General features: G+C 44.3%; 1 long non-coding RNA gene across 1 annotated transcript; it reads left to right on the top strand.

Moving 5' to 3' along the window:
* The first annotated feature begins 1,736 nt into the window (after positions 1-1,736).
* Positions 1,737-6,942, top strand: LOC109319602. Its single transcript, XR_002103554.1, has 2 exons — positions 1,737-1,944; positions 6,635-6,942. It is a non-coding gene; the product is annotated as an uncharacterized LOC109319602 (long non-coding RNA).
* The last annotated feature ends 4,535 nt before the right edge of the window (positions 6,943-11,477 follow it).

The following is an 11,477-nucleotide window of genomic DNA, read 5'->3' as shown; positions in this document are numbered from 1 at the left end:
CCACCAAAGAAGAGGTACAAGGACACCCTAAAGAGTTTCAGCATTGACCAGGAGTCGTGGGTGCAAATCACTTGTGATCATCTATCCTGGAGGTCATTGGTCCAGAGCAGCTCATGGCGGAGGCAGTGAGGAAGTGTGTGGCCAGGAAATCGAGGACCTCTTGTGTCCAGTCCTCGTTGCTCTCCTGCCCCTGCTGCAGCAGATTGTTCAGGGCAAAGATTGGGCTTATATGTCACCTGTGTACTCACGCAACCTAGCCTCCACCCCCTTCCTCTCTCTTCTTTCTCCTTTTTCCTCATCTTCGCTTGTGAAGGACAAACAACAGAAGACAGGTCTAGAATAGAGGGTGAGATCTGTGAGTTGCCTGTAAAGCTATGGGAGTCGAATTTGTGTTTGTGGTTGAAGTCACCCAGCGGTAAGATGCAGAGAGAAAGAGAAAAGAACCAAAGACAGTGCCCTTTAAAACTGCCACATAAAGTTGGAGGGGAGGATGAGGGGATCCTCTGAAGGACATGATGAAGAGAGGGAGGAAAAGAAGCAGTCATGGAAACTAAGGGAGGACAAGATGTCAACAGGAGAAAGCACAACTGATGGTGTGGAAGGAGGATGAGACTGGAGTGTTGTTCTGAGATGTGGCCTGGAAAAGCCCATTCCAAACTGGCAAAACCTGTCTCATCTGAGCACACAGGTTGAAACTAGGATGGAGTGGCTCTAGGATGGAGCTGGAGAAGAAGCTAGGGTGAAGGGGTGAAAACAGCATGTACAAAGAGCTGAAAAACATGAAGGAGATTGAACTGCAGGGGTGGGGACTGACTGGAGTCAAGTGTGACAGGTGAAAGCTGCTTTGTTGTGGGTGGGAGAGGAAAAGAAAGAGGTTAAAGAGAAGAGTGAGGGAGAGGGTATAATAAGATTTGGGGGATGGGACAGGGTTACTAGATCTCCTGGAAAAAAGGCAAAGGAGGAAAGTGTATCTCTGACAGGGGGTAGAGGAGGATAGAGAAGGGGAGGAGGAAAGGCCACATTGCATGCGAGTTGTCTCTTGAAAGGCCCCTGGGCAGAGAGACAAGTGGAGATGGGAGATGGTTAGAGAAATTAGTCAAAAAGGCAGCCGGGATTGAGACTGTGAAGCCTGGAAGCGCGTTTAGCTAGGAAGACGGCACAACTCACGAGTCACAAGCCACCCAGAGCAGCAGGAGAGCAGGGCCGAAGGGAGAGGAGGGGGCTGCCTGGGTGGGTCTAGTCAGGGGTTGGTTACATGGGCAAAGCTGAGGGGAGCAGAGAGCCCGCAGCAGGGGAGATGAGCGGCCCCTAAAAGTCAGCAGCACTGGGTAGGGGGATCACAGAAAGGCTGGTGGGGGGAGCTGGTGTGAGGCCGGGGGAGGCAGTCGCCCTCTCCCTGCCAGGCCCAGGCTCTGCCAGGGCCATGCCCGTGCACCTGCGCCCGAGCCAAGCCGGGCCGGCCGCCTCCCGAGCGAGGGCCAGAGGCTGCACGGGGCGGGCCCGCCGCCGTCCCCGCCCCTCAATCAGTGCCGCTGCTGCGTGCGGGTTGCGCGGGGGCAGGCGGCTGCGGGCTGCGCCGCGCCTTCCTCCCGCCTCCGGCCCCGCCGAGCTGCTGCATCTGCATCGCCTCCACCCGCCGTTGCCGCCGCCGGGAAGCAGCGCAGCCCCAGCGAGGCGAGGTAGGGGCGCGCGGGGACCCGCCTGCACGACCCCCGGCCGGGAGGGAGGCGCGGGGGGCTCGTGCAATGGACGCTGGGTTTGCAGTGTCTTGCTCAGTCATGGTGCTGGCGCGGGGGGTGTCCCCCGGGCCTGGGGTGGCAGCGGGGGCGCCGCAGCCGGCGGCGCAGGGATGCAAACAGGCGTGGCCGGGCCCGGCTCTGCCCGCTGCGGGCGTGCGGCGGTGGGTGGGTGGGTGTGTGTGTGTCCCGCCCGGCACGGCAACAGGTTTGTGCATCCAGCCCGGCTGGGACTGGGGCCGGGGGCCTCTGCGCGCTGCAAGCTGCACTTGGGGTGGGGGTCCCCAAGGCGGGGCATGAGGGGAAGGGGGCTGGGGGCATGGGGGAGACTCGTGTGTATGTGTTGGGGTGGGGGGTATGGGGCTCACTGGGGGATGTTGTGTCTGAGGGATGGGTTTTATTGTGTGTGTGTGTGTTAGGTGGGGGCTGTGGTGGTTATTGGGGGTGGGGGTTGCCTGCGGCATGGGGGCTGTTGAAGTGTGTATGTGTAATTGGTGAGGTGTGGGGGGGAAGGCATGGGGGTTATTGGGGAGGCTTATTGAAAAGTGTGTGTGGGTGTGGGGAGGTAAGGGGGTAACAGGGGGTTAGTGTATGTGTCTGTCTGTCTGTTGGGGGGATGTATGGGGAGGTATGAAGGCTACTGGGGGGGCGGTGTTTGTGCCTGTCTGAGGTATGGGGCTTACTGAAGTGTGTGTGCGTGTCCCCTGGCGAAGCCCCGGTGCTCTTGTGCGACACACCGCTCCTTCCATGATGTCTGGGCGAAGCGATGCAGCACAATGCAGTGCTCTGACCCCCTTCATGCCGTGCTCTCTGGCTACATCTCGCAGGAATCCCCATCTCCCTTGTGCACTAAGCAAAAAACCCCACCCAACCAGCTGGGTTGCCTGGGGTTTGGGTTTTTAATGCCCACTTCTCATAATTTTTTTCCCCTCTCGTCATTGTCAGGTTTTGGGGGGCATCTTTTTTTCTTTGGATGTTGTGCCCAGGGGGGCTGTGTGTGAGGAAGAGGCAGATGGCAGTTTTGCATGGAGATGTTGGGTGGGTTTGCTGGTTTTCTGGTTTTTTTTAATTTGCTTGCTGCCAGTCTGTAATGAGGGGGGGGGGGGCCGGTGGGGAGCTGTGCGATTGCAGTTCTGCAGCTCTAATGCGGTCAGATGGAGTCCAGCCTGCGGCTGTGGAGCATTAATCTGATACTACAAAAGTAGCAGCATTAGGGAGGGGTTGCAGGAAGAGTGTTTATCGTAAAGGAAAGGAAGGAGTGCACCTTTAGACTGACTGGGGCAAATGTGTCCAGATGCTGCATGCACCACTGAAACCCAGACTTGTGCATCAGCTGGGTGCATTCAGGCTGGTGGGTGTTATGTGCCCTTTTGTATTGTGAAGGAGAAGGTATTTGGTTTTTTCCTCCTGCCTCTAAGGTACAATAAACCTCAGCAGTCCTTGTACCCATTTTCCAATAACAGTAACATTTACTGATTTGGGAATGGAGATTTTCTGCTTTTTTTTTTTTTTTGCTATCAGCAGTACTTTATTCTTTATTAAGTCTACTCTTATTTGGCTCCCCCCAGTTAAATGTGTCATTGTCTTTCAGATGTATTACCGAATGCAGTTTTCTATATTTAGATGTGAAACGTTGGTTGTTTGGAGAATTACATCCCTGCCTTTTATTTTTAAATGCATACCACATTAAGTTGCAAAATAATAATCCTTGGAGGTATTGATTTTTTAAAAAATTTTTCATTTAATGGTTGGAAAGGGTTTACGGCTGTGAAATGATGATATTGAACACACAATTGAACGGACATCATAAATGGATTTGGTTTCATTATGTTTTCCACATAGATGTTGTAGATATGGGTAGGCCTGCTTTAATACCAAAAAAAATGGCAGACTTATGCCCAATATTGCAAGACTGCAGTATCTCTGAAAAATCCATCTTCCATAGCGCTGAATCCTGACTTTTTTTTAGTTAAGACAACCTGCTGTTTGTCAGAAATCTTTGATTTTTTTTTTTTAAATGCATAAAATATTAATCTGTTGGATGCCTGCCGTGCCTGCGAAAGCAGAATCAGCAATTGAATATAGTGTGAATACCATTTCAGTTTGCTAGTTGTGAGGAAATTTGCACATGTACAGTGAAGAGGGAGGGAAGAGGTCTTTCTTTATAGATAATGTCTACACGTAATCAAAACTATTGTCCATAGAAATATGTTTTTAATAATCAGTGTTGAAAGAATATCCTTTAATTTCAAATAACCCTAAACAGTCTAGGTTTATAAAATTGTTTGAAGCATTAAATGCAGCATTTATGATCTGTTAGGACTGGGGATGTTGATAGCTAGGTGATTATTTTTCAAAATTATTTTTGACCTTTAGATGTATTAATTCATAAAGGCATCTTGGGGAATAGTAGTTCCACAGCTTTAAAGATTAAGGCAGTTTGCATTCATTACTTTATTTAAAGAAATATCAATGTAGAAGTGTTGCAAGGAATTTTGACTCATCAGGCAAGTGCGAAAAAACCTGATTGGAAGAAGATCTTGCATGTATCGGGAAGACTCAGATACAAGCTTACGATGGTATTGTTGATCAAGAGAAATAGGTGATGAAGGAGTTAGTTACTGTTACTAAACTCTATTCTGCTGTTTAACAGCCTCATCAGCCAGCTTTTCTGGATAAAATATGTAAAAATGGTTATTGAAATGCTGACATAACATGGCAACAGTTGATGGTGTGTAGCTGGTTGGTAATGTGTTGCAACCAATATTGGGATGACACTAAATAAAATTGATAGAGCCAAGTATTTTTGTAATAGTAAGTGGCATGGTTTATTCCTTGGATAATACAAACTTGGTACTGGAAATAGAATTGGGTTGTAGAGCACTAGCATTTATGTGCTTTTAACACATCATCGGTGAAGTAATTTGTCTACAGTAAAGAAAGATGCAACAATTCTGGACACAAGAAGAACATGCAGTATTCATCTAACAAGGATCACAATGCTGTTTCATCTGTAATGGGGGATGAATCCTGCAACCCTTGGGATTACTGTAATGGGGGATTACTGAACACTACCTGCTTGCAAGAATGGCACACAGAGGCTGTGAGACATTCATACCACACCTGTAGGCAGCCCAGAGCATTGCTGCATGAACAGATTTCAGGCACATGTCCCTTTGTGTCGGACATATAGCTTCAAAAGAAATGGGATGAAAGATTTCTTTCCTTCTGCACCTAAATCTGAAACTCTTAGAACCATTTTTTTTATTGGAGTGCCCCATGATATTTAAGTTACATTGTATAGGGGACATATTTGTAATCACATATGTGATATTTATGATATATTTACAAAAAAATTGTAATTTGCTTGTGAGGAAATGCCCACCATAACCAGCTGTTTGGAAGGGAATGCCTGGAGCTCTAGGTATTAGGCATGACCTTAAATTCTGTTCAGAAGTTGGTATATGTCCCAGTGGCCATGCATCGTCTCTTGGATCTAAATCCCAGAGAATGCCTGACCAACAATCAGTTCTCTACTCTGAATTTATGAAGGCCTTTACAAATAGATGTACTTTTAGGCTAAGAGATCTGTCTGCTCTTGGACCAGTGTGAGGAGCTACTGAGAAGGTCTTACACATCGGCTACTCTTAGACTGTAGAAATGTTGAGTAATACACATCATCACAATGGCTGCAGTATTTCCTGGCAACCATTTAGGGTTTGATATACAGCATTCAGTGAGAATTTTCAATGACAGCTGGACTGTGCTCTGTTAATACTTGTAATCTGAAAAATGCACAGGGTTTTCTAAAGCTGAAACCTACCCCAGTGACCTGCTTTTATTTCTGGGCTTGTATGCTAGACCTGTGCCCAGTCTGTCTAGAACTGACTTCCACAGTGAAACCAGGAACCAGGATGGCTCAGTGATGATAAAGATCACACAACAGACTCATTCCTTTCTCCTGTTTGTATTGTGGGTTTACATCTTCACCTCAAAAATCTCATTGTGGTTAACTATAATCCCTGCCAATACTCAGTGCTTGCCTGGTAACAAGAGTGCTAGAGGAGGCAGTGTATATCATACAGGTATAATGAACTTTCTGCAGATGTGTTGTATGCCTTATTTTGTGTGTCTTTTCTTTGACATATGGTTTTCATTTTTCAGATTTGATTATTACTCTTAAAATGATCTGTTGTGAATTTTGTTTTTCTAATGAGCATGAGTATTGTGTAGCAACAGTTACAGCTGGACATATCAAAGATTTACTTTTTCTTTAATAACAAGTGGCTATTGCACATGAGAAACTTTTAGCGCTGCTTAGTTTTATCCCATGTCATGGATGTAATTACTATTACTCTTAAACCAATTCTGCCTATTTAAGCATGCAACTCTTTAAAAACATTTTTAGCTTCTTCGTTTTTCAGTTTATTGTTTGTTTAAAACATCAGTTTTTACTTTCTTTTCCCTGTATAAAAAGCCTGGTTTGTCTGTAGGAAATCATACAGTTGAGTTCATAGGAAACTTTTCAAGTTTCTTTATGGCTTGCTAGAGAAAGATGGATTTTTCTCATTTTTTTTTTTATTGTGTGAAAGAGCATGGTTTCTGTATAATTCTTAATATAAGTTCCAGTAAAAAGATTTCGTTCTTCTGTAATCTTGCTTTCAGGGCTGGTGTATGCTTTTTCTGTGCCCAAGGACAGATTAAGGTTGACGAGTAACTTCAACTGAGTCTTTAGCACCATTAACATTTCTTTTCTTTTTTTTTCTTTTCTTTTTTTGACTCTCTCCCTTATTAGTAATTTTTGTTGGCCTGAAACTACAACATAAGTTTAGATGCTTTTGGTTGGATTGATCTTTTGCTTTTCTTTTATGGTTTTCTTATATTCTCCACCATTTTAGGTTTTCATCAAACTGCATCACTTTCTGTTGCACAGAGAAATTCCTTTGAGTTCTCACAACTGCTGCAACAGAAATGAATTATGTTGCCATTCCACAATCTCTTTAAATGTGCAAAAAATAGGACTTAAGTTAAAAAAAATAAAAGCTACATTAGTTTGACTTGTTCTTCAGCCTTACTACACCAGGAAGGTGGCATAAACTGAACAAAAGGGCCACTCAGTTTGAAAACCAAATGTCAGCAAATGTTAATTCACACCTGTCAGCTACTAGCAATAGACTAGAAGATCATTCCAGTCATGTAATTGAAACAGAAGGTGTGCCATTTAATCTACTGTTTAGAGACATAAAAATGCATTGCAGTGAACCTATTGAGAGGTAAATATTCCAAATTAAGTGGCATTTCTGTTTGTTAGCGCCCTGTTAGATTTTTACCATGGACAATTCTTTCCCTGATGAAAGAGGCTGGATGTAAGGTTCATTTTGCAGGATCCTGGAGTTGTATTAATATATGTGTGCTGAGCAACTGGACTTATGCAGCCAGTAAAATCGATATTTAATTTGATGGAGATCTCAAAACTGATATTGTAGAATTTGGTCTCCTGTTCTGCAACACACAGCATGGAGGACTAGGGAAGAAATGTCTCATCTCTTAAGATTGATGTGATGATGAAAGAACGAAGTCTGAAAGAGAAAATACTATCCTGTGTCAATGAAAGGAGCTGATGCTTCACTTCTAGTAGGGAGGAGACTAATAAAGAAATATTATTAAAGTAAAAATGATTATGACTTGATTCCCTTGTCTTACTTATCTGTGTTATCATGTTTACTTGAATATAAGATGACCCCCCCAGTAATTTCTGTATATGGAAAAATTATAAATTTGATATAATTTTCCAGGTATAGAATCTAATTATTGGAGGTTTGCCTTGAATTTTCCCCTTCCCACTGCTACAGCAGGAAAAATTAAATCTGGGGGTCAGCCCCTTTGCACTCTGCCCCCCACAACTTCTTCCCACTGTAGGTTCTTCATTGCCTTTCCCATCTCTTACTGTCAGACTCTGCTCTCCCTAAGCACATGGAAGTGAGGAACACATTTAAAAAAAATATGCTGAAATGAACATAACTGTAGTAATTTGCATTTTGTGCGCGTAGATTTAGTTCACTCAGAATTAATGCCTGTCACCTTTTTTGAAACTGCTACAAGTTATAGCACAGATACTCCAGTTTAACTGGTCCTTTGGCACCTACTTATACATAGCACAAACTTTTCTTACAAAACATATATATATATATATATTTTTTAGTTCCAAGCCAAATCGAGTCCAAATCCATGAGTCAGTCCAGAACCATAAGTGGCCCTACAACTTCTACCCCCACCAGGGGCTTCAGATATTTTCAGCATCTTTTGGCAGTTATCCTACAGGCAGGTCTAAGCCTGGAAGCTGGGGGTTCAGATACCCCCAAATTTCACCTGTCCTCAGCTGTATAGCTGCAGGAGCAAGCCCCAACACCTCAGCAGGTACTAAACCACACCAGAAGAACAGTTATCCCTAGGGGGGCTTAAGTAAAACTACCTTCTTGGACCTAGATATATGGTGTTTCCAAACATAACAGTAGTCTAAAGCCAGAGTTCATTGGGCTTGGCTGCACGAGAGTCAACAGCATATCAAGCTACACCACAGTTCAGCACTGCTCAGAACATGTGTGTAATCCAGGTACCTTCCACAAAGGATCCCTGGGCTAATTAGTCCTTTAGTCATAACTAGAACTGGGTGTCCTTGTCACAAGTCCTAAGATGTTCCAAAAATTGATGTGCAGATGAGGGTCAGGGTAGTCTGGTCTGGCTTTGCCTCATGGAGAATGCAGCTGCACTAATCATATGCGACAAGCTGAGAGGGATTCTGAATAAACTGTTTGGTGATGTTTGCCAGATACCTAAGGCTGATGAAGAAACAGGATTCATTGGAAATGGGAAAGAAAGGCATATCTCAGCTGAGGGAGTGTAAGAGAAGTCTAATATTATGCAGTATAGTGGCTCACCATGACTTGAAAAAGAGTAGATGCTGAGAGGTACTGTGCTTAATGGGCACAACTATATCTCAGAGGTGGGCAAAATGGCAGATCCAGCCAGTAGCTGGGCTCCATTTCCCAGCAGTCCATGCCTCCGTGGCTTGTGCCAGTCTCCATGGAGACCCTAGCTGCACCTGTGGGGGAAAGCTCAGGTTGGGGTGCCATGGAGACCAGCCTCAGTGCAGCAGAGCATTGCAGTGGGCCACTTTGGAATGGCTGGGAACTTAGGATGGGGGTGGCTTGATCTGGAGCCAAGGCAGAGCTGTGATCTGTAGCCTACATGCTCTGGGCAGGGTGCACAAGCAGTGCATTGTGGCTCTGCCTTGGCTCCAGACCAGGCTGTCACCATTGCAAGGAGCTGGGGCACAGCTGCAATCCCCTGCTTGTGCGCCCCTGCCTGGAGCATGCAGGCTACAGATCACAGCTCTGCCCTAGGACTGGAGCAAGCTGCCCTTGTCTCTAGTTCCCTGTGCTGCTCTGCCGCATGCGCTGTCCACACAGCTGAGGCTGATCTCCATGGCAACCCCAGCCTGAGCTTTCCTGCGCAGGTGCAGCTGGTGTCTCCATGGAAACCGGCACAAGTTAATTATGATTTATGCCAAAGAAAGAGATGGAGTAGTGTGAGGCTTTAAAAGATGCTTTACTTTTGCCGGTCCAGAATTGTCGATCAGAAATCTCATGGGTAGTTATACAGGTTTATGTGCGGATGTGCAGTCATAAATGGGCAAGTGTTAGTCTTGAATTAGCAGAGGGATGATCAAGAGTGAAGATGTATAACTGGTAAAAACAAACAAACCAGACAACAGTCTTCATCTGTTTCTTTGTGGTTCAGATGAACTAAACAGCCTGCAGGTTAATGTATTGATATAGAAATAACAGGTTTTTTCAGTCTGATACATGCCACTATAAAGCGCATATGCACCATGCATTAAGTAATGTAAAAAATTATTGGCTGGCTGTGGTGGTCCTATCTGGCCTTGCGGTCTGCAAATGTGAGTTATCCCTTTCCATTTCGGGCCCTGACCATGTTCATAACACTTGCATGTATTTGGATGTTCATCCCACTAACAAATGTAATAAAATTCTGTGATTCAAGGCTTCAGTGAATGGCTGTTTTGGTCAGGAAACATGTTTTTTTAAATCCTCTTTGATTCATAATTTGGATACTGTGTTAGTTTTGTTTCATGATGTGTTTTATTTTGTAGACCTTCTGAAGGGCTGGAGCTTGCCAGTGGCTGCAAAGGGGATACTGAACTGGTGGGCCAGGGCTCTGAAATGGTACAAAAAAATCCTTCTAGTTTGTAGTATTTTCACTGGGAACTGAGGGCTCTCAAAACTGATTGTTTCCCCTGCTCAGTATCTAATGTCCTCTGTCAATGCTAAAGTGATATACTGTTAAAATGCATTGTGAAATATATTTCAGGCTCTTCAGTAGAAAATGCACCAGTGTTGTTGCATTTCCTATTGCAGCAGAGATATTGAGTTAATGTTGTTATTACATTAACAAATTTATATACCTTTGAGTATCTGATAATCAGGAGAGGAGCTTAATTGGCAGACTAGTTTCCACTGCAGTGAGTCAATGTAATGGATTCTGTGGTGGAGTGCGATTAAACCACCTGCCTTGATACTTACTGCTGTGTTGGTAAAGTGCAATTTTGTTGTATATAACATCATGGTAGACCTAAATATGCCATGCTTCATTCAACACTGATTGCAAAATATTAGTTGACTATAAGTCCAAGACCTTAGCTAGAATGGGCCTGTTTCCTAGGTATTACACCCAAAAAGAATAGACAATATAGTTTTTGTGAAACTTGATTCAATTTTCTAGCTATGCAGTGCCATTTTGTTAATGCACAGCTACACGTAGCAAGTGTGCATCATTATGGCCAGTGGTTCCTGCAGATGCTTGGTGGTTCCGCAAATGGTGGCTATTTATTTAGGAACTTTCATTTAGATTTAGTTGCTTGTCTGAGGGCATCCAAGTTTGAAAATGTTGGCCTTTATATGTATTAAGTAATTATGAAGGATTTCCTTGACTCTTCTGTAGATGAAAAATTGCTAATTAAGGTATTGAAAATGTTCTGTAGCTGGTATCTGCAGATGGAATGCTTTGCAGCCTCATGGAACTTGTAGCGGGTAGCTCAGGCATGCTAATTAACTATACATTTATAGCATCAATGGAATGCAACATGAAGCTAATCATTCTAGTTTGTTCTTGAAGAAAGCAGTTTTTGCTATATACCAGTAAGTTATTGATTGCAGTGGTTTTTGAAGGGTACATTGGGCCTGAAGGAAATGAGTGGGTGTTTTGACACTGAACAAAGTGGAAACATCAACCAACATGCTGCCTTTATTAAAGGCCATTACAGTCCAGTAAACAGGGCATAGATATGGAAATTCCATCTGTGATGCTTAACTTTGCACAGGTCACCAAGGCTAGGGTTTCTATAAGGCAACTGGGATTTTGGGTCCCCACCCTTATAAAAGGCTTGATTTATCTGAAAATACCTGCCCTCTGAAAATCAGAAATCAAGCTAGGTAGTCAGTCACTCATTAACCCTCCCCTCCACTTGTCTTTAATGTAATTGAGTTTAAAGTTCACTACAGAATGACAATGTTTTTTGTTTGTAAATTGGTTAGAGACTCATGCATGGTAAGTGTAATGGTGGTGATAAAGATTTCATAGACATCAGGGCTGGAAGGGACCTCGGGAGATCATGGAGTCCAGCCCCCTGCCCAAAGGCCAGGAAGTCAGCTGGGGTCATAG

This window comes from Crocodylus porosus, unplaced genomic scaffold, assembly GCF_001723895.1.
Source record: "Crocodylus porosus isolate Cpor-Errol unplaced genomic scaffold, CroPor_comp1, whole genome shotgun sequence".
Classification (NCBI taxonomy): domain Eukaryota; kingdom Metazoa; phylum Chordata; order Crocodylia; family Crocodylidae; genus Crocodylus; species Crocodylus porosus.
The sequence above is the reverse complement of the archived record's forward strand: the minus strand, read 5'-3'. Positions and strand labels throughout refer to the sequence as shown.